This window comes from Podarcis vaucheri (assembly GCF_965113315.1).
Source record: "Podarcis vaucheri genome assembly, chromosome: 3".
NCBI lineage: Eukaryota > Metazoa > Chordata > Lepidosauria > Squamata > Lacertidae > Podarcis > Podarcis vaucheri.
Genome location: NC_138761.1, coordinates 81,691,625 through 81,714,616, shown reverse-complemented (window position 1 = coordinate 81,714,616; position 22,992 = coordinate 81,691,625). Strand labels below are relative to the sequence as shown.

Below are 22,992 nucleotides of genomic sequence, written 5' to 3'. Positions count from 1 at the left end.
AACAACATCCAGAAGGCACCATGAACACCTACCCTTGTCCCAGATGTTCCCATAGCCCTGCAATTAAGTCTAGAGAAATTACTCATCTACAAACCTTAACAGATTACCTTCAATACACACTCCTATCCTGTGTGGCCTAAAAGATAATCAAAAGCGAGGATTGCCTTGACACAACTCTTTACTGCAAGAAACAACAGGACAAATAGCAATTTACACATTTCCATTATACAAATTACAATATGTAGAACTTGAAATTAATGAGAGTTTGGGCAGGAAGCAAGATGAAGAAAAATGGATTACTGCCAATTCCACTCTATAACCGTAACATGCTCCCCAAGTTCCATTAGCAGCCTGTAATCAAGGATGGCTGTCTCTGTTCTACTCACTGTCCAGGCTTAAGAGTTTCACCTGATTAATGAGACACTGCAAGAGTAGATTCCAAGACTTCCCATCATTTATGAATGAAGCAAGCAGCCGTTAGTCCCCTGAAGGAGGACAAAGCAAAACAGTTCCCTGTGCTACTATGGGAATACAGTAATGCACACTTTTCTAAACAGATCTATGTGATTCAGTGGAAATTTAAAAAATGCTAAAACTCTCTGCGTGCCAGAACCATGCCAGTGTTCTTGCATAGGAGGTGGTGTTGATTTAAAGGAGAAGTGTATGTGCTACTGCACACCTATTACAGGATTTTTTTTCAGTAGGATCTTGGCCATCTTGTGCCAGGGTTAAAGGATATATCTCATAAGGAGGAGGACTATAGCTATTTTTAAATTTATAAACAGGAGCATAATTAGCATGAATGACCAGTAATGGGGTGTCTGACATGACAATGAAAGCATACAGGCACAGCACTGCTAGCCGGTTGGATTCCCAGGATGTTTGATTCCCAATTAAAATGATATGATTTCAAACAATAGCCCCCCCCCCCAATTCTTACTGTATGGGAAGCACAAGAAAAAGAATTTCTGGTGCAACTGGAAAGTAATCACATTTAGAATTGTTGTACTGTGTGATATAACTGCAAAGCAGTGTGGTTACCCAAAAGCCAGATAAAGTTTAGTTATTCTAGAGGAAAACCCTACATCTGGGTGCACCCACACAGAAACATTTTAAAAATTATTCTGTGGAAGAAAAGAGGTGATGGACTGATGGTTTAGTAACCTTTAAGATGTACTTTATATTTCCCCTTTTTTCTCATCTAGCTCTTGATCTTGCCTCCTATGACTGTATACATAGCCTCTAACACCATGTTTAAAAAGAAAAACATGGCACCCCCTAATACACATAGATATGTTTTGTTTCACCGTGCTTGCTGGTCACCTCTCCTTTTTCAGTTCAACCTGTGATGGTTGAATGTTAGTGCCAGTGATGTCAATATCTAACCGGGAACTGCTGCTATTAAGCCAGTGTTCTGAAACAAAGCAAATGAAGGACAGAAGGGACAATCCGTAGATATCTTGGAAGAAAGGAAGGAAGGAAAACTGACTTCAAATGAAGATGAATTTCTAGGGCCCAAGCAGAAGGATCTGCAGCACTTTTGCATGTGTTCAGTCATAAGCCTGATCCATCCTGTTTTCTGTGGACTTTTTTAAAACCACAAAAGAATTCTCATTTAATTCTTCCTCCATTCCTACCCAGGCAATATGCAGCTTCTTATACAATATTGTTTCATGGCGGGGGGGGGGGGGTTCTAGATGTACAAATTAATTTCTGCTTATTCTGCACTCCCTTCCCTGAAGTAAGTATATTCTCATTCTAGGAAGTTATAAACTAATGATTAGAATGACAGACCAAGCTTGAATCTGTGATTCAGCAGATTCTAAGGGCTCAGAAGTACGACAATCCATGTACTATTGAAAGATAGAAGCAGTCCATTATGTGTATTGATTTGCAGCACTTTGTCAGCACTAATGATGTTATCTCATTAAAAGAGATAAATGTCTTTCAGTCGAGCAAAAGCATCTGCTTCTTGCTCTCTCACAGGCTCTCCAGTGGGGCCTTCATCTGCTGTATGTGCAACCCCAACTGAAATCCAACGCAAGCCTTTAAGAGTTGCTAACCAAGTCATTTCTTTTTAATTGGGTTATATTTTTCTTTAAATGCTATCTCTATTAAAGACATTGTGTGGGCAGACCGGAGAGGCGGGTGGAGTGGGGGAAGCTGCAATGATGAAAGAAGCCTCACAAACAAATAATATAAAAAAGGTGTCATTTGTAATTTCTGAACATTAGTATTAAGCTAACTCTTCAATGCAAAAAACCCCCCTACATGCTAGAAAATTCATCAGTATAGGTCAGGCATAGGCAAACTCGGCCCTCCAGATGTTTTGAGACTACAGTTCCCATCATCCCTGACCACTGGTCCTGTTAGCTAGGGATGATGGGAGTTGTAGTCCCAAAACAGCTGGAGGGCCGAGTTTGCCTATGCCTGGTATAGGTGATTCCCACTCAGCAATACTACCGTATGCAACGCTGTATGCAATATTTACTACTTGTTAAATAATAAAAGGTAGTAATTTACCACAATGGATGTATTATACATAAATCCTTTGTATATGGGGTCTTTAAAGTACACCATTAAAAAGTCTCCATTTAGTAGCATCACTAATGTTCCTCTGGAGGAAATCATTACAAGAAGGAGAACATAAGTATTTCAATTCCGTATGTTTTACCTTGATTAACAACCTAGGTGTTAGCTTTCATATTCAAATACCCTGATCCTGCAAGAACACTTCGTATACAGAAACATCTGCTAACTGGACAGGTGGGCAGAGCATGACTCAACTGTGGTCCCTTCTCACCAGCCATTTGCTAGGTAGGCCTTTAGCTGATTCAACATCAGATGCCCCTTTAAATTTGTTGTGGGAGTAGGGGATTATTGGCTTGTTGCTGTTGTTATTTTTATTGTGTATTTTGTGTTGTTGTTTTTAGTAATTTTATGTTGTGAACCGCCCTGGGATCTGCGGATGAGAGGTGGTATACAAGTTTAAGAAATAATAAAAAATAGTTGCAAGTAAAGCAGGAAAGACACAGCTTTACACAAAATGCCTTGATTATGTAGATTAGTGTCAATCTACCAGGTTCCCCTCAAGTTTAACCATCCCTTTCCTAGTGTATAGAACAATTATCCTGGTTTAATTGAAATGAACTGTAAAATTGTATCATAATATGGTGAGTTTTCCATAACAAGTACCACAGATTACCAGTACCTATAATTAAGATGCATTTTTCGTGACTATCTTGATATCACACAAAATTTTATTGCTATGGATACGCAAACTATCTTATTTACGTACTTGTATTCTTCAAGCATTAAACCATTGAAGAGTCTCTTACTGTATCAGCAAAAGATAATTTTAAAATGAATTAACAGCATAGTGCATTGCACTTTCAAGCTACAAGTTAAACGGAACATGCCACAAAAAATTCAACTCATTGCAGTTCAAAATGAGGTTGTCTGAATGAGACACAAAAATTAGAAGTCAAAGGAAAGCTGATGATACTCCTAATATTTCACTACAGTCATACCTTGGTTCTCGAACGTAATCCATTCCGAAAGTCTGTTTGACTTACAAAATGTTCAAAAACCAAGACGCGGTTTCTGATTGGTGCAGGTGCCCCAGAAACAATAGCCGACAACCGCACTGGAGGTTTGGCTTCCGAAAAACGTTAAAAAACCAGAACACTTCAGAACACAATGCCTGCAAATATTGATGTTTCTGAACTTTGTATTATGTGCTACATTCCTTTTTTTCATAATCTTCCACTGCAGAACCCTAAGCAGCACACATGTGGTTTCCTACGTGGTCTTCCATCCCTGCACTGACCAGACCTAAAACTTATCAGTGTCAGCAAACTGTCTGCACCAAGTGCCTTCAGGGTAGGATCCTAAGTATGACATAGGCATTAAACCTTCACCCCCCTTTGGGGGGAATAGGATCTAAAAAACTATTCACAAACAGAACCCATGTCACACATTCCACTATAGGCATGGTTGGGGCATAAGAGCCTTTGTGTGCCACCCCCTCCAATGTGAAGCGGTCGGTTGCCATGAGGGCAATTATGCTTTGGAAGTCATTTGGGTTGGGAACAGATTGGTGACGGAGGCGAAAGAAAGGATTGAACATATTATGTGGACACAAGCACACCACCACCTCTTCAAATCTCTACTCCAAGGCCACTTTTTCCTCGGAAAAACAGATATTGGGCTTATGATGAATGTATCTGAGTACAATGTGTAGTTAGATCCCCAAAGAAAGAGACACTGTTATGGCTTAGCTCTTAATGGGGTGATAAACCAATGTTGAGGGTATGTTACTATAGAGTAAAGTCAGGGCTTACATGATGGAATACTCCTCTACAGAATATCCTAGCCTTCTTCCTGACACACTAGTTTTCTATGTGCAGGGATTTCTCCCCTTCTGTCTGTGCATTCCAGCATGTGAGCCACTACTCACAGTCTGAAATATCAGCTTCATTAATAGGCACACTGAGTCAAAAATAAATCAAGAACAGATTGAATTATAATTCAACTAGCTGGGTGCCCCTGTCCTATTTTTAGAAGAAGGGGAAACAAGGAGGAAGATATGGGAGGAAGGAGATAGAACCTACTGAAACATCCTGGTTCAAAGTAAAAACATTACTTTATCATTCAAAGCAAAATATGAATATTGGTTTCAACAATATACATACAAAGAAATTGTTTCTGTAGATAAATATACATATATATTTCATCCAGAAAGAAAGAAAGAAAGAGACTGGAATAGGTACAAGGCAAATGGGGAAGGGACCCAACAAAACCAAATTTAAATATTCCTAGTTTAAATATATTAGCACTTAAAAAAACACCACTAACTCTTCTTGCATATTGTACACCACCCAGTTTGCATATTTTGCTTCTATTCCAGCTATAGAATCTGGCAGATCCACATAATTTTAAAATCCCCAATTTTCCTCATACATACCTCATATGAAACATTAAAACAAAGTGTTCTGATCAAATTTGAAATTGTACTTCAAAGTCTGCTTTATTACAATGCCATTCTCACCCCCCCCCTTCCACCCACCACCTAACCTTTCAAATCAGTTTTCCAAACCCACCATTTGTAACGTAAATGTAGATACGCTAAGTCATGAAGACCACCACCAAAACCACCTATCTATTTTTCAGGAGTGGGGTGGGGTGCGGGGGAACACCCACCCCCCACCCCCGGCTGTCCGTCCTGCCATGACTGCTGCTCTATGCAGATTCAGTGTACTGAAATGCTGACTGGTTTCCCCACCCTTAGCTGTCTTGTTAAATAATTTCTGGAAGGACCTGCCCATGTTGCTCACGTTGCATTCCAGCTCTTCCTTCCACCCCCACCCCCATCCCCCACGCCACAGTCATGCTGGAGTCAAGACAAAGCAAACTCCCTATTGCATCACACAGGCAGGGTTTTCTGAACTGCGAGAGGCATTCTCTGCTTCAAAATACGCAATCCTGTCAAGTGGTTGGACTGCTACTGTGACCCACTAGTCGAAGGGAACAGCCTCCCCGCTCCACTTGGACGGACGCGTTGTGGCTTTAATTTTAAGCGAATCCCTTTGCCGTGTCTCCACCCTATACTGTAAACTAGACATTACCTTATACAAGAATAAATCTGCTGCATTCCACTGTCTAGCTGCTTCACTGAAGATTTCCTACACTCGCCAGCAGAGTCAACAGCAATGCACACTCTCCCACCCACCCACATCTCCTCCTCGGTTAACCCCCCTCTTCCCACTCCCCCCCCCACTTCTTTTCCACCTCCCCCCACTTCACTGCCTCGCTGTGTTTTTGTGTAAATGATCTCACATGACTCAACAAATCCATCTGCCTCAAGCAGGCCAAGTTTTGAGCCTTCCCAGGAGGGAGGGAGGGAAGAATTGCTTTGTGGAAGAGACCTGGAGCTTTGCCCTTTCTCTGGCTCAAATTACCCGCCTGTCAGGCCTGACGGATTTGGCTAAAAATAAAAGGAAGCGGGCCATGAAAAGCAGATGAATGAGCTCAGCAGTTCCTTAGATAACATGGGGCCATGGTTTTACCCCCCAAAAGCTTCCAAAACAGGAACTTCAAATGGTGGGCAAGTAAGGGCAACGCTGCAATCCAGGCTAAGCTTCCGGTTATTAAAAAAATATGGCATGCTGGTAATATATGGAGCACAGAAAAATGCACAAGCACACGCAGAACAACAAGAAAACTGATTGGCATTGGGACTCAGCTTGTAAAAAAGAGAAAGAGAAAGGAAGGGAGACAGAGAGGAAGAAGAAGCACTCTACAGCTTCGCCGCAGCAGACAGAGCAGGGAGGAGGACAGTGGCATTTCTGAAGCTGCATATGACATCAGTTTCTTACTTTGTGCCAGTAAAGAGCTGAAAGTCGTTTGTGCAAGTGGGTGCCCAGAGCCCACAGTGGGTATTAAGCACTTAGCTTGGCAATGTAATGACACACTGTAGCAATCTGTAACGTGAAGCAGTCAGCAAAGCCCTGGCTCTGAAAGCTATTTCTCCTAACTATTAACCATATGTTTGGCTCCTCAGATATCCGAGCGGGTATCCCAGCTTACCATCTGGTTCCCATCCACACAAGCAACTGTAAAGCACGGAGTATTTCCCTCCAGAGCCACATGTTCCTTTCTATGTCTGCTTTATAAAACACACACACACACACACACACACACAAAACTTCCTTTAAAAAAAAACCCTTCCCAGCAAAGATTTTCTCTCATTCACCAGTGTGAAAGTAAACTTTAGCTCACAGAGTATCCCGCCAAGGTCTTTTTACTATAATTATTCAAGAATGCACTGCTGTACTGTAAACAAGGCATAGAGAGGCATTCCTGTTTGTACAAGAGATCTCGGAGGGAGCAAGTGCATACATACCACACACACACACACACACACACACACACACACACACAGGGATTTAAACCTGGCAGCACTGACACTTGATACAGCATGTTAAAAATAGGGTGCAGTCTCAACCGATCCAGGCATTGCCGTGGCGCCCTCTGTACACACACTGCTTTCTTGGAAATGAGTTTAAAAACAAAACAAAAACAAAAACAAACAAAACCCTGACAGAAGTGAGCGTCACTACATTCTGACAACTTCAAAGCTGGACTGAGGGTGTAATAATTAAACAGCAACCGAACACACACAAACATCCCAATCAAATAAAATCAAATGGGTCAGAAGGATTGCTTGTGTGTTTTGAAGCTACCCTTTGCCTATTGCAGAAATGTTCACTTCTCCAAGCAGTATAGCCCTGTGTAATGGCTACTTTAGGAGGAACAATGACTATCCCTTTTGTTAGCCTGGTATTATTTCAATCGCAACCAAACATTCGCTGATGAAAGCAAATTGGAATGCTGAGCAAATTTTGTACTTGCTACTCTTAAAAGCTTGAAATGTAGTCAGCCGCGCACACAGTATTCAAGTAAAAATACCCTTGGACTCAATACCACATGTTCAAATATTCAAGCTTATTAAGTCAATTTCTTGTGCATGGAAATGATTTTCGGATGGGCAGCAAGCACAATTCATAAGGGGTGGTGACTGATGCATGGCTGTAGCGGTAGCATTACAGCTGTCAGCCAAGGAAACAGCAGCCCCACTTATTTTTTCCCCATCTAGATCCTAGTTGAGTGTCTCAGAAGTACCTCCCCCCCCCATACTAGTTTCTTGGGCACCAAGATGGGTTCAGTCATATCATTTCTATTCAGATGCCTACACACTAAACCAGGCATGGCCAAACTTGGCCCTCCAGCTGTTTTGGGACTACAATTCCCATCATCCCTGACCACTGGGTCCTGTTAGCTAGGGATGATGGGAGTTGTAGTCCCAAAACAGCTGGAGGGCCAAGTCTGGCCATGCCTGCTCTAAACCAAGGGCAGTCAATGTGTGGTGTCCTCAAAATGTTTGACTATGACTCCCACCATTCCTGACCATTGGTCACATTCATGAGAGTTGTATTCCAAAACCTGACAATGTCTACTCTTATGTCCTGCACTAAACTCTTTTGATACATGATACAAGCAAAACATTACTATGGTGTTTGCAGCATGTTTGCACTCCAGGAATTTTAACTTCCCACTAAAAGGTGTGTTGGGTTTCCAAATTACTGTACCACAAAATCATTCCTCAGCAATATCGTCTGATCAGGCAGGCAGCGGTGGCCCACATCTATATTCCTGAGGTCTACTATATTCCTCTAATGGTTATCTGAAGCTGAAGAGTATGCTGTACAACCTAGTTCTTTCACCGGTGATCAGCCTCTACAATGAAGCTGATATTACCTAGCAGTAAGAAAGCTGTATGACACTGTCTTAATAACGGGAGGAATACAGTAAAGACTTGTCCATTAAGGTTCATCTGTACCTAGCATTACATACAAAACCTAAAGATATACACAATATTATAGCACAGAATGCATCTATTTTTCACTCATTTTTGAAAACTATTCTCTATTCGTCCAAACGGAAATTGCAGGCAAAACACTAGCACTGTACCATCAGGTAGAGCTGCAGTGGACATGTTTTAATTAGTCTGTAGGGGGTAAAATATCATTCACTAACACTGGATGGGGGTCATATGGCCCTCCAGATATTTTTTTGACTACACAGTAGATCCAGCCAACAGTCAAGGATTGTGGATATTATAGCCCAGCAATGTGTGGAGGGTTAAACCTTGGAGCTCTCCAAGCTAAAACAATGCTAATACAAAAAAGATGAATTGCCAGACAAAAACACTATAGCACATGCATTTTATATATCAGGAAATCCTGAAGGGAAACTGTATGTAACACATTGACATCCAACAGAGGTGGGGAACCTTCTTTTTTGTGCTACAGGCCAGATCCTTATCAGATTCTAGCCTCATGGGCCAAATGACATCATGTGATTAGACACTTTGAAGTTCCAAAGTCAGGACTTCAAAGCACCATGGAGTATTTGCAAAGAGTCTAAAGCTTCAGTTTTACCTCCCATCAACTGATGGGTGGTAGAGACAAAACCTGCTTTCCCTTGCCAATGGACTGTCAGGAGCAAACTTCATTTGTGCACTGTTAGCCACATGTCTATATGCCCCACATATGTCAGATGCAGAGCAAGTAGACATGAATTTGGGGAAATGGCCTAACTGGATAAATTTAATCCCTGGCAGGCCAAATTTGGCCCATAGGCTGGAGGTTCCCCTGATAGCAAACGATATGATGCAACAAACAAAAACAAAAACTAGGATCAGCTAAACATAAAGGAAGCCAATATCAACGTTTTCAAGGTCTGTTTGAAGGCGTCAAGAGCAGAAGCTGAAAAGGGCCCTGATGTACCTCAATGGTCTTCTTCTTTGGCTATCACTCATACCCGAGTAAGATTGTCTTCCATAAACACAGTTTTAAAAATGAGTCCGTAAGTGATTGTGGAGGCCAATTGTGGATCCACACGTCCTTCCAGTGGGGACATTGGTTTCTGGGCGGGAGCTGATCATGGTGTGGATTTGCCAAGTGTGCCTTCCTCTTAGCACATTTCTCCCTTGCGTCCTGAGTTCGAGTGTCTTCAAAGCCCATGACACCTTTGGTAAAGGATGTTCTCCAACTGGAGCGCTCGCAAGCCAGTGTTCCCCAGTTGTCAGTGTTTATACTACATTTTTTTTAGATTTGCCTTGAGACAGTCTTTAAACCTCTTTTGTTGACCACCAGCATTACGCTTTCCATTTTTAAGTTCAGAATAGAGTAGTTGCTTTGGAAGACGATCATCAGGCATCCGCACAACATGACCAGCAGTAGAGAGTGAAGAGGGCCTCTGAGATCGGTATTTAGGGCCATCGTAGAATCATATGTTGTTACCACCATGAGCCCACACAGCAAGGAGGGTCACAAATTACTTATTTTTCCTGTATCAAATATTAATACAATTAAACAACTTTCCAAACCAATGAACCTTTGATTCTATAGACCCAGGAAATATGCAGCATAGTGACAAAAAGAAGTGCCTGGGGTTAAAATGAACCCACATGTCCAAACTCTGCCCCTGAGTCAAATACCACCCAGTCTTGAAATCCTGTACCAGCCAGACTAACATACTTGCACATACTTGTTCTCAGGCAGCAAACAATAACCTCTTTTACACTGCACAGTCATCTGAAGAAATAGGCCGAAACGTCATGGGAAAAACTAGGAAATATCCGCTGAAAAGAGTTCTCAAGATGAAGGGTGGACCTATTAATTTTAAATTATATGAAGCGTAAAAATACAGAAGAAAAGAACCTCAACAACCTTTGTTACTAGACCTCTAAACACAGCAATAAGAAAAGCCTTTTGTTGTTCTTGAGTCTTCAGAGTGGGGGAGAGAAAAGGAAAACTTGAGACGGTAGCTACTGTAGGAAATAAAATGCTCTAGAGATGCAACGCTTCTCCTTAAAATAAAATGCTTAGGGCAAAATTCATCTCTTAGAGTTACATGGTGGATCCAGAAGGAAATCTACAGCCGCTAAAATGGTTATACTTGCAGATAGGAAAGTATAGGTCCAGTCCATGCCATTCTTGCATGTGTTCATTCACAAATCTGTTCTATCCCGTTCCACATTTATTTGCAAAAAATCTGGATTAAAAATTTCATGAAATACCATTTAAATAAGGATTGGCTGGTCCAATCCACACATCAGTGTGGGAAAGATCAGATTAATTCACACTGGAAATAAGAATGCAAATTCCTCAGGCATCCTTACTTGAACATAGGGATAAGAACTGGTGCAAAAACAATTATCTGCTAGACAATTATCTGTGTGATTGTGGTTCGCTTTCAAGTTAAAAAGAAGTGAATGAGAGTCACAGTTCCGAAGCTGTCCCACTCTTATTCTGGGCTGGAAATGAAAATAATGAAGTTGCTTTACACTGAGATAGACAACAGTAATGTCTCTCCTGATTGGAACAAATGCTAACAATGGGATGTGTTCTTTATTTTTTAAAATGTGCCCAAATCATTTTGGCTAAACATACCTTTGTCAATGGCTTATCTAAAATGACAATATTAACATTTATTATACAATGACTCAACCACACATTAAAAAAATTTAAAACTTAGAATGCATTATAATAACAATTGTAAGGAGTCAGAAAACGAGTAGGGGGAAATTATATAGTGTTATTTTATTGTATTTTTGGCTGAAACATGTTGGGTATCTGTGAGATTCATTTCTCTTTCTGCACATCATCCTTAGATGCTTCCTCTTTTTCTCTTTCGATTGGCAGCAGCTTTCCAACTTTCAGAAGTTTTTCCTAGCACTGCTAGATATCTTTTCAGCTAAATACTGAATCTGCGACTTTTTTCATACCAACCATAGACTTAACTCCCATATAAAAGAAAAGTTTCTCTGAGGTGAAACTCCAATGATGTTACCAACTTCAATGAAGTAAAAGGGGGGGGCGGAGGGAGAGAGAAAGAGAGAGGCCCTGGAGTCGAAAAGTAAACAAGTTTTTGCAATCTTTGCTCCAAGAGGGTTGGGAGAAAAGGGTTAAGAAATCACAATAGCCAGATTTGGTGGAGTATGTTCAGCAATTACCAATGGCAAGGGAACTGGTTATAATAGTGAAGCTATAAAGGTAAAGGGACCCCTGACCGTTAGGTCCAGTTGCGGACGACTCTGGGGTTGCGGGGCTCATCTCGCTTTACTGGCCAAGGGAGCTGGCGTTTGTCCGCAGACAGCTTCCGGGTCATGTGGCCAGCATGACTAAGCCGCTTCTGGCGAACCAGAGCAGCGCACGGAAATGCCGTTCACCTTGCCGCCAGAGCGGTACCTATTTATCTACTTGCACTTTGACGTGCTTTCAAACTGCTAGGTTGGCAGGAGCAGAGACCAAGCAATGAGAGCTCACCCCATCGCGGGGATTCGAACCGCCAACCTTCTGATCGGCCAGCCCAGTCCTCAATTGCTGCAAATGCCTTCAGGATAGCAGCCAGATGTTTTTAGAGAAGGCAGAAGGATAAGAAACCCAACCCTAGGTAGAAACAAACTGTGACTTCTTTGCCTATCAGCAAGCCAGATCCTGAATTGTTCAATATATTGCTAAAATAAAACTACTTTAACATTATGTCCAAACACGGCCATTGTGCTGTTGATACCTCATGCAGAATCCACAGGTTTTTCCCCAAGTTCTTCAAGTCTTTGGTGCGGAAATTTACATTTTTCTCCAGGGCCCGGTCACAATATTTTACAAAATAACATTACATACACACTGCAGCTAGTTTGCTGGCCATTGTAATTGCTGTGAAAAACACCATTTGCCTCACATCTATTTGGAAATGTGTATGACATCATGGGTGATGTGGCACAGTTCCCTTTTCCTGCATTCACATGGCCCTTTTTCCCTCTGCATTCCCAATGCTTTTTACTTATTACTTAGTACTTCACTGGCTGAAGTTCCCTCATCTTAGTATTCCATTATGGTAATGAACATGTGGCACGTATAATTACCACTGCCCACAAAGCTACATATTCCTGAGCCAACTACACCCTACCATTACATTAGTATCTTCTATATTTCTTAAATGTGTGTAATTTAATTATTAGCATGCAATGCATTTCATCACTGTAGCATATTAACTTTACTTGATTAAAACAGGTGAATGTTAAGTGTAGCCACGAGCTGCTTTATGTGGGATATTATAGTGCTGGAGTTGGGCAGGAGCTCACGTAAGTATCACATTAAGGAACATGTATGTGCATTTCATAGCCACTTTGTGTCTTTCCAATTCATATTTAAAGGAAGCTCTGGTTTTCCTCGCAGTCACTATAATGGGGAATCTAGTTTAGTTGTTGTTCTTTTTCACTTAAGCAGATGGAATTTGCAGACATAGGAACACCTCCAGAGTGGATTGAGCCTATTAAATTGTAACCAGATGCAAGGTATTTGGGTGGGGGAAAGAACACGGAACCCTAGGAGTGAGAGAAATATCACCCGCCAAGCAAGACTCTGCTACCTTAAGGATAGCTGGTAGGAGGTGGGCTTCTGCCTGCACCATATTTTTTTGAAAATACAGCCTCTTTCCCAGGGGGTGGGGCAGGGGTTAGGAGAGATATCTCCATTGACTTACACAAGATAAGAAATGGACCCGCATAGGGAAAGAGAAATGCCCTGGGGGAAATAATTGTCTGAGTCAGCTTGGGTCACTAATGCAAATGAGGGGCACCCAAGTCCACAGAGCAACCAAGGGCTTTAAGAAGCTCCTTATTCTACTTGAGATGCCTTGTTATGGGCAAAATGCAATTTCACAATGTGAAAACCTCTTCCAAATCACAAAGTACACAGAGACAATGTACACCCCTACACAAGTGCCGTAAGTGCATGAGGATGTGTGCTTTAAATTGTCCTGAAAACCCTACAGAAAATGCATGCCTAGGGCAGACAAAAGGTTACAGTACAGTGGGAAGTGCAGCTGCCCTGTGATGTGGAATTCAGCAATGAGAATTGCCTTCAAACATTTGGGTTTGCAACTTCACCAGTGGCTGAGCGGTGGGCCGCAGCTTCGAGGTAAGCCACAAATTTCAGCTAAGCCTTAGTTAAGGCATGAAACACCCAAGCCAACACCATCTGGAGGACATCCCATCTCAGAGACAATTCTGACATTCTTCCTAGAATCCTGCCACGGCAACTCTGTTTTATAATAATTGAAATCCAACCCTTCCCACTCAATGCCAATTCTGCAATGCAAAACACAATGTCGACCTGAAATGCTTCCCAGGAATTTCATCCAATTGCCTAATAAGAGTCTCCACATCCCATTGCTTATTAAGTCTTTCCCTTGAACAAAGAAATATTTCTGTTAAATCTGTTAAAATATGGAATTTAATGTTGGAGCATTGATCTTAAGGAATTCATAATTATGTTTTTGTTTTTAAAGGATTCAACAGTTTGAAGGCTCTAGAAAATCATTAACACAAAAATTAAGGCAGGAAAATCAGTGTTGGCTAGACATGCTTCAATATTTGTTACCATAGAAACAAGACAGCAGGTTTGGGTTTTTAGTTATCCACTGCTATAAAATATTAAAACTTCTTCAAGTCTTCGCATACGCATACTACGCTAAGACACTGTCAATCTGCAGCTAAAAACTGTTCTGTTTTTAATGGAATATGGCTGCATCTGTTTTTCAGTTAAACATTATTCTAAATAAAAAAATCAATGACATAAGAACACAGGAAGAAGTGCTAGAAACTCAGATATATAAACTAGGTGCCAGGCCACAAAAAACAGAATGTCTAGTTGCCATTTGGGGGCAAGAAGGCTCAAAAGTCTTATTTTTCAAATGGACTGACTGTGATGATCAGTTAAACATCTGGCTAGTTCAGATGACAACCTTGAACTAGGTGAAGAGCTCTGAGAGCTTAAAAAAGAAAGGGCACTTGATCCAGAGACAATCTGCATATATATTGGCCTATTCTGACCTCTTTTTCTTTTCTGCTCAGGCTGCACAGAAAAAGCATTTTGGTTCCTGAAATTCATTCTGCTTGTGCTTATACTGTAAAATTCTACAGGATGGGTTTTAGTGTGTGAAAACAGTCAAGATCCAAGGATCCTCAGCCATGCACTTCCAGGTGGTGGAGAAGTCTTGGTGCCATCCTGGTGCCCAGGCATCTTCACTTGTTTACAAGTGGTTGAAAGCCAGGTGTAAAATATGCCTGGCACCTGGATAATTTCGAAGACAGGAATCTGTCTTATACTGAATCAGACCACTGGTCCATGTAGCTCAGCGTTGTTGTCCTTGACTAGCAATGGCTGTCCTGGGTTTCAGCAGAAGTCTATCCCAGTTCTACCTAGAACTGCCATAGATTGAACCTAGGACCTTCTGCAAGCAAAGCTATGGCCCTCCCACTAAGGGAACTGACCTCATTCTGTTCTAATGACTTTTTTATAAAAAAAAATCAAAATAGAAATAAATGACCTGAAATATTTTCAAAATTCCAGAAGAAAACATTTATGAATGAGAAGAGAAATTTAGAGAAAGCAAATGAGAACTCACTCAAAATTTTTCAATGCAATACAGAAAATATAATAGGGGTTAAAACAACCGCAATAATATTTTTAGCATTTGAATGTATAAGCCACCTTAAACCTCAAGACCTGGGGCAAATGGCATGTAACATATTACAACAAATACATTCAATATAGCTACCTCAGAGCAGTTTCAAACATTACCCGGTTGTTCAGGAGCAGGATGAACAAGTTCACCATACTTCCTGCTCTTCTGTAACAATGTCATGTTTGACACATATAACCTTTGTGAGCATAGAAAACATTAGGCTCTGTCTAGTCTGGAATTTGGCTTCCAGCAGCAATTCAGATGCATTACTTTTAAGGGTGGAGCACGTATAAGTGATGCATAGCAAAGGGATGTGGGAACCAGCATCCACTGATAGTACCCCAGGGAGAAAAACAGATGGGAGATTTTGAGCAGAAAAAGAGCCATATAAGAAGCAGTTCTGTTCCCCTCATCTCCTCCCCTCAAGATTGCAGTTTCTTTCAGATGCTTGTGGTGTTTAACATGCACACACACAAACAGAAGCATGAATGTCTCATATAGCTTAAGACAAGATCATTATGGCTACCCGTTATTGAAGTTTTGTCATATGGTGCTGCTTCCTACAGAATGTTATTTCCATCACATGTGAGAACCACCAGTTCTTGCATTATGAGATACTGACCTTGGGAAATGGTTACCATTTACTTCAAGGGACTATGAATTAAACTCTGAAGCAAGCTTTGTAAAGTATAAGAGAGTTCTCCACAATTTCTTAGAATTCAGAGTATGTTGGCTGTTCCTTTTACCTTGTCATCACAGTTGAAATACAGTGGTACCTCAGGTTAAGTACTTAATTCGTTCCGGAGGTCCGTACTTAACCTGAAAATGTTCTTAACCTGAAGCACCACTTTAGCTAATGGGGCCTCCTGCTGCTGCCGCGCCGCCGGAGCACGATTTCTGTTCTCATCCTGAAGCAAAGTTCTTAACCCGAGGTACTATTTCTGGGTTAGCGGAGTCTGTAACCTGAAGCGTATGTAACCCGAGGTACCACTGTACTAGGCTGGAAGTAGCCAACATGGTGTCCTCCATAGGTTGAATACAACTCCCATCACCAGAGCAATCATCATCAAAGGTTAGGAATTGTGGGATTGTAGTCCACACCATCTAGAAGGCACCAAGTTGTCTACCCTTGCACTAGACCTTAGATGACCCCTTTTTTGCCCAGTCGTGGAATTTACCAGCTCAGGTTGTGGAATTTGTTGAACCTGATGGCTCACTCTGTGGGCCCCTGATAGGACTTCTTCCACCTTCTCTTTGGCAAAGCTGTCTCAAGATCACACTTCTTCGTTATACTTCTCACTGAATTGTGGCTGAAAAATTTATGGCTGGCCACAACCCTTACCCTATATATTGGCTCTGGTCTTCAAGACTCCTCAGTTCCTGACTAACCTATTCTTTTCTTCTTTTCAGCATTGCTGTATCCATTTGACATTTGTCTAACAATAAAGACTCTTTAGAGAGTGAGTTACTTTAACCTCTCCATTTTGGTTGCAGTTCTTGTAAACTCTAGCTCTTTCTTAACCCCCTCGGCTTGCTAACTGTTTCGTAGCTTCTGAATCCCTTATGGACGGCTGGGAACTGTAGTACTGCAGGAATATCTATGAAGAAACTACACTGCAAACATCAAAGTCTCAATCTTCACTTAACCCAGTTATTCCTGAGAATCTAAAAGCAATTACCAAGGCAACACTAAGAAACAGGAGTACCATTCACCAGCCCCTGCAACAGCAGAAGTGCTGACCTAGGTAGCCACCTATAGTGTTTTGTAAATTCTACCATGTCGTTATTTTAAGCACTGTGGGAAAGGCACTAGGCTTATGTGACTCCATAAATGCTGAGTCAACAAAACTAAAAATGAGCTAAAGTCTGGATATGCTACAATATTATTGTTTACAATGATGAAATTAATGGTACTGTTGTGGATTCCTGAAGGTTCAAAAAGTATTATGTTTTATATCTCCCAGGAGGAAAAATAAATCACATTGCATCACAACAGATGTGATTCCTTTTTCAAGTAGAAACAAAGAATTACATTCTCATAACTAGACAACACTGCAACAAAATAGGCATAAAGAACCGATTATACCCACTTTGAAATGCTCACCGAGAGCATCCTCTTTCTAATATTAACTGCTGTAACATTAACTGGTCTAATTCCCTGTGACTATCTAAGGAAGGAGAATCCTTGTTCAGTTTACACACAACACTAAGCCAAACTATGGGTAAGTAAGAACGTGCAAGTGTTCTCACAATTTTCCTGAATCATAGAATTGTAGAGTCGGAAGGGACCCTGAGGATCATCTAGTCAATGTCCTGCAATGCAAGAATATGCAGCTGTCCCATACGGGGATCGAACCTGCAACCTTGGCATTATCAGCACCATGCTCTAACACAACTGAGCTATCCAGGATCGCAGCAGTATTATTATGATGTTATTTTCTACATTTAAAATTGGATAATGGACCTTATCAGTCATTTCTATTCAGCAATACCATCTACAGAAACTACAAAAACAGAGCCAACTTCATAAATTTCTGTGAGTGTTTCTGTATCTACGTATTTTTAGCTAACCATATAATAAAAGTTCGGTTTATTATATAAATAATAAAAGATCATCATGTTTTGCTGACTCCACCCAATAACTAAAACTAATACTTTTCAGGGAACCTATATTCAGGTGAGTTTCCTACCTATTAAAATAAGTACCCTGCCAGCTTTAATAAAATCTTACTAAAACCAACAAAATAAATGCCCTGCCCATGGAGTCTAAAGAAAACCACTCAACTGAAGTATACTATGTTGATCAGAACTGCTTCACAGTCCTCAATAGAAAACTTGGCCTCTGCATGTTCTATGTCTGCCACCTCACCTCAACAGCTTTCTTAGACTGCTTAGAGCACAGACCAATAACCTACTTGAATATTTTTGAGATCTTTTTTAAGACAGTAACTGTAATCTAGAATATGGCAGTACAATCATTTTAAAATAACTTCAGGTGAATGTTAATGCCCATTGTTTCTGATTGGCTAATACATTCAAAAGGGATTAACGGATTGCAACAGTTTACACACTCATGACTGAGTATATCTTTCTTTGCTGAAGACCAAGCACCTGGATCAACTCATGGGTGTCCAACGTAAATGACAGTTTCCCCTTCAACAGAAGTATTTGTCAAGTTCTATAGCAAACAAACTTCATTTTATCTGTTCGGTGGAATGAAGACTATTACAAAATACTAGCTGGCAATGCAGCCATTTTCAATTTATTTTGTAGACAATTCAGTATTTGTGGCACTGCTTGTATTAATATACTATTGTTACTGCCCTGAGCGATCCACATAAAACCGTAATATCGCTGTAGATTATAATATAATCCTTGGTTTAAAGGGATAGTTAAAGCAAATTAATGGAAGACTTAATGATTACTTAAGAGAGTAAGTACACAAAGACCTCAAAAATCAATTCAGGAAAAGTGGCTATTAAGTGACAAGAACATCTATGATGCAACACTCACTAGTTTTCTGCATCACTTAAAGTACATGCAGGATCTTGGCAACAAAATGGCCACAGATGTGGGCCTTCATTATATAAACGGCAAGATTAAAGGTAATAGATGACTAGTAGCCTTCACAGACTCATCATTTTAAGACACACACACACACGTACGTGTGTGGTGTGTGTGTGTGCGTGCGCTGCCCTATACCTGTGGGTCTCAAGGCGGTTCACACATTATGAAGATGCACATCTGAAACCATTCTCTGCCTGAAAGAAGGGCAACAACACAGGATCATCACCTTTGTGATGACAGTGCCTAGCTCAGTACTACATCCAAATAAAATTCATATGAATATCATTAGCGGACTATTTCACCTAATAAGTCAACTGGGAGTTAGGAGGTGGTGACAGAAGGACAGAAATGCGTTCACAATCAAATCCTACAAAATTAACCCTTATCTGAAAATGTAACCGAGGCAAGGCACAACCCTAACTCTTAAAGCTATGCAACGTGACAGCTTAAATACCTTAAATCCATGGTTTCCAATGTCTGAGAATGTGAGCAGATGCTTTAAAAAGTGGAAGCTCATTTCAACGCAGTTTGACTGCTTCCATCTAGCGTTTCCACTTCCACTTGTGCTTAAGGACAGTACAGATAAAACCTACAATTCGCCACATGCTTTTCATTTCTCTAAGGGACACATTTCAGAGAACAGTATGGCAACCAACCCTACATTTCCTTTCAGTTCACTGCCAACAGGCTGCATCTCCAGGAAGAAAAGGTTGCATATCTAGTTTGCTGAAAGCTTGCTGTTAGCTAGCAAGTCTAGCTAGCTGACAGCAACTCAGAGCTTAGACTCCATTACTTTCTGCCCTACCAACCTGGAGATTTAATTTAGTAATAAGGGAATAATGTATGCTAACCCTATGCACATATCGCTTAAGACCACTGCTTCATTTTGTTTATATTTTTAGCAAAGGGTGGATGAGAATGTTCAAATTTTTATTTATAGATCCAATTTAGGCTGAAGGTTGGAGCCAGATAACAGCCAACTTTTTTTTTTTAGATTATTTTGGATTACTAGCAAAAAATTTAAGATAGTGAAAAACAATTAAAAAATAAAGAAAACACTGACACATTAAAAGAGCTACTTAAAAACTGAGTTTATAATATGTTTACTTCTTTTTTTTAATAAATCCAATGTTTAAAAGAATTCAAAGAATTTAAAATTCACATGATAACGGTGTTTGTTTTAGAAACATTGTTATTGAACAAAATGATTCAGTGTAGTTTTACAATTTCATATGATATTGTAGAAATGCAGTGCATAAGCGCCAAATAATAAAGCAGCAGGACATGGATGCTATTAACTAAAATTGTTCACACTGCCCAGTTTTTTGAAATGGAAATAAGAGACGTGCATAAATTTCTGCACAGTGCCCTTAGACCAAGGGAGGGCTATGTGGTGCTCTCCATATGCTGTTGCACTGCATCTGCTGCCAGCGTAGCCAATAGTCAGGGATGATGGGAATTGTAGTTCAGCCACATCTAGAGGGTACCATGTTGGCTACCCCTTCTTTAGATTATCTGCTGGAGTTGATAATGTGTTAGGATACCAAATTAGAATGACCTAATCTGACCTCAGTAGAAACAGATGCTGCTACACTGATCTTGAAGGGAAAAAATAACTGACTCAACAGGCAATGAAATTGTTTTTCAGACCCATCTGTTAGCAAGACAGTCTTAGTTAACACCTTGACCCAAGTTTGTGCTAATACCAATTTATTCATACAAACATTTTAGCCCTGCCTTTCCTCCAACAGAATCCATGCTAGCTAACAATGCAAGATTGAAATAGAAATAAGAGAAGAGATAAACACCCACCCACACCCCAAAAAATCCAACGAAACAACAGATAGCAAAGTGAAAATAAAGAGCATCCATTAAGCGCAATTTTCAGCTCAGGCTAAAACACTTTAAAAGACACAAAGCTGAATAGCATGGAAGAAAAGCACAGGGGAAAAGGGAAAAACAAAGGGTAAGGTGAACATAACTTGGTTGGAAATTCTAGAGCCTGGAGATGGCTACTGAGAAGGCCCCCTTCTTATTTGAACCCAAATCTGCTCCTGAAGCGCACAAGGTCTCCAAAGAATTAGTCAATGGGCATATGCCTGTACAGAAGACTGTACAAACTAGTCCCAAACTGTGAATGCCACTGTGAATTGGGTCCAGAAACTAATCAGAAGCCAATGCAGTTGTTTCAATAATGTGTGTAAAGAAGCAATTGTCTGGCATGCTAATTTAAGAAAGCTGAACTGATTAAGTTTACATACAAATAAAAACATATCTCTGTATGATACCTCAAGTTGCAACTTCCTTTGCCCTTCTGGATCTGGGGTTCTTCTAGTGCTCTTTGCTGGCCAGAGCAGTGGGTGGGTCTGCTGGACTACAAAACCCATCATCCTTGACCACTGGCTGTGCTGGGTAGGAGGCTGATGGGAATTGGAGTTCCACAACATTTGAAGGGCAAGTTCCCCATCCCTATTCTAGCTGGACAAGAGGCAAAGTGTTTGTGTGTGTCCTTGCTCTGTAGTGATCTGGCTCTTAAAATTCCAGGCAGAAACCTATTTTCCAAACTACGGCATTCAGGTAGTAGCTAGCTAGCTAGTGTGCCTACTGCCCCAACCAATTTTAACCAGTGTTAAAATGGAAACTGTTCCCAAACTTTTCATTAATGTAATCTGGCTATTTGTCTGCTACTATCTTCCTAACAGATTTTATAATAAAGGCACAATCTCCCTGTATGTGAAAAAAGAAAGAAATCTGCTTTAACTTCAGCACTAAGTATAATCCAGAAACAGAAGTTTAAAATCCCTACATACTTACAAGCTTTTGAAGTATAATGCATGTAATTTCAAAATGTAATAGTTTAACTTGCTTTCAAGCCAAAAGTGAGAACACATTCCTCAACTTAACAGCTGCTGAGAAGGTTTATTCTACTGGCCATGTGCTCTATTTTTTAAAAGATGAAAACACTTCCACACACTATACTTCCATTAACACATGGGAAAAGAGCTCAAGTAACATCACAACATACAAATCACGGTCACTAACTGTCAATGGCACAACTTGTACAACTTAGCATTCTAGCTAAACATGAAGATGTACCGTATTTGCAGAACACAAATAGGTATCAGCACCAAAGTTTCTGGCAGCTTTCCGGTATCAACCTCAGTACGCCACGTCCTATAACACCATTGTAACATAATAATTTTAGTGTTAATATATATGTGTATAAAAATATGAACTCTAGAAGGGCACCACCACTTTATATATATATATATATAGAATACACCTGGAAAAAACCAGACCATCACTTGCAGAGTACAAATGGAGTCTCAACAGCTGAAAGAGGAAAGCCTCCTTTCATTTGCAGTTCTGAATGAGATCCAGTGAAAGAAAATTTTCCTGGTTTTCCCCTTCTCTACCACTATGGAGGTTTTAAACCCTGCAGAGCAACTTTTCAGGAGAATATGGGAGACATCAATGTTCTGCTCATATTAATTCTAAGGTATTGCACTGTGCAATGTCATTTGTATACAATGGCACAAATCTTCACAGCAATATGTCAAGGCACTCCTCCAAGATGTTCTGTCCTCTATCCCACAATGTCTAGTCTCACAAGCCAGTCCCTGGATTTAACATACAGGGCTGGGATGAGTGCAAAATATAGCAGGTAGCCGCATAATGTGGTGGGGTCTATTCCTTCAAAATACCCCTCTCCCTTACAATTTTATAGGTGTCCTGCTATAAGACAGCAAGCCACGCTCCCCAACAGTTTTGGCACTACGTACAGGAATTTTGAGAAGGAGAGCTTTAAACCAAATGCTAACCAAATGTGTTTTGGTTCATCCCTTGTTGATGTTCAGTATGAAAGTAGCAAATAAAATTGGTTTTGGAGTAGGTATTTTTCTCTCTACTCACTTCCCAAGCACAAGGAAAGCAATGTGTTGAATCAAAGTGCCTGCAACTGCAAAGATTCCTCTTACACAAAAGAGCATGCAGTAACTCCGAAATCCCACGCTGTAAACTCCTTTTGACTCCTATAAATAGGAACTTGCAATAAACCAGTGGGGTGGGCTTCTTTTAGAAAACAAAATGATGGAAAGTGCCAGTGGGTGTGTGGACCTAGGCAGGTGCTAGTCTGGATCTCAGCCAATGAATTGCTTTAATGATCTGCTTCACTTAATACACGGATAGCATGTTATCAAAGCACAGCTGCATAGTGAAAGTAAGTTTTACCCTCAGCTAGCTGTTCACACTGTGGATTATGAACATACCAGTTTTCTTTAAATATCCACCCAGTGTTAGTTCCCTATGGCTATCTGCATCTATGAA

The 22,992-nt window shown here is 40.6% G+C and overlaps 1 protein-coding gene across 5 annotated transcripts in view; it reads right to left on the bottom strand.

The window, feature by feature from the left end:
- BACH2 (BTB domain and CNC homolog 2) overlaps window positions 1–22,992 on the bottom strand; it is a 234,676-nt gene that overhangs the window by 110,092 nt on the left and 101,592 nt on the right. The window contains exon 1 of one of the 5 annotated variants that reach the window (XM_082216844.1): window positions 5,628–5,720. The exons of the other annotated variants lie outside the window; for them this stretch is intronic. The gene's annotated coding sequence lies outside the window, so the exon portion shown is untranslated. Of the gene's footprint in view, window positions 1–5,627; window positions 5,721–22,992 lie in introns of those variants that run through there. 5 annotated transcript variants of the gene reach the window in all.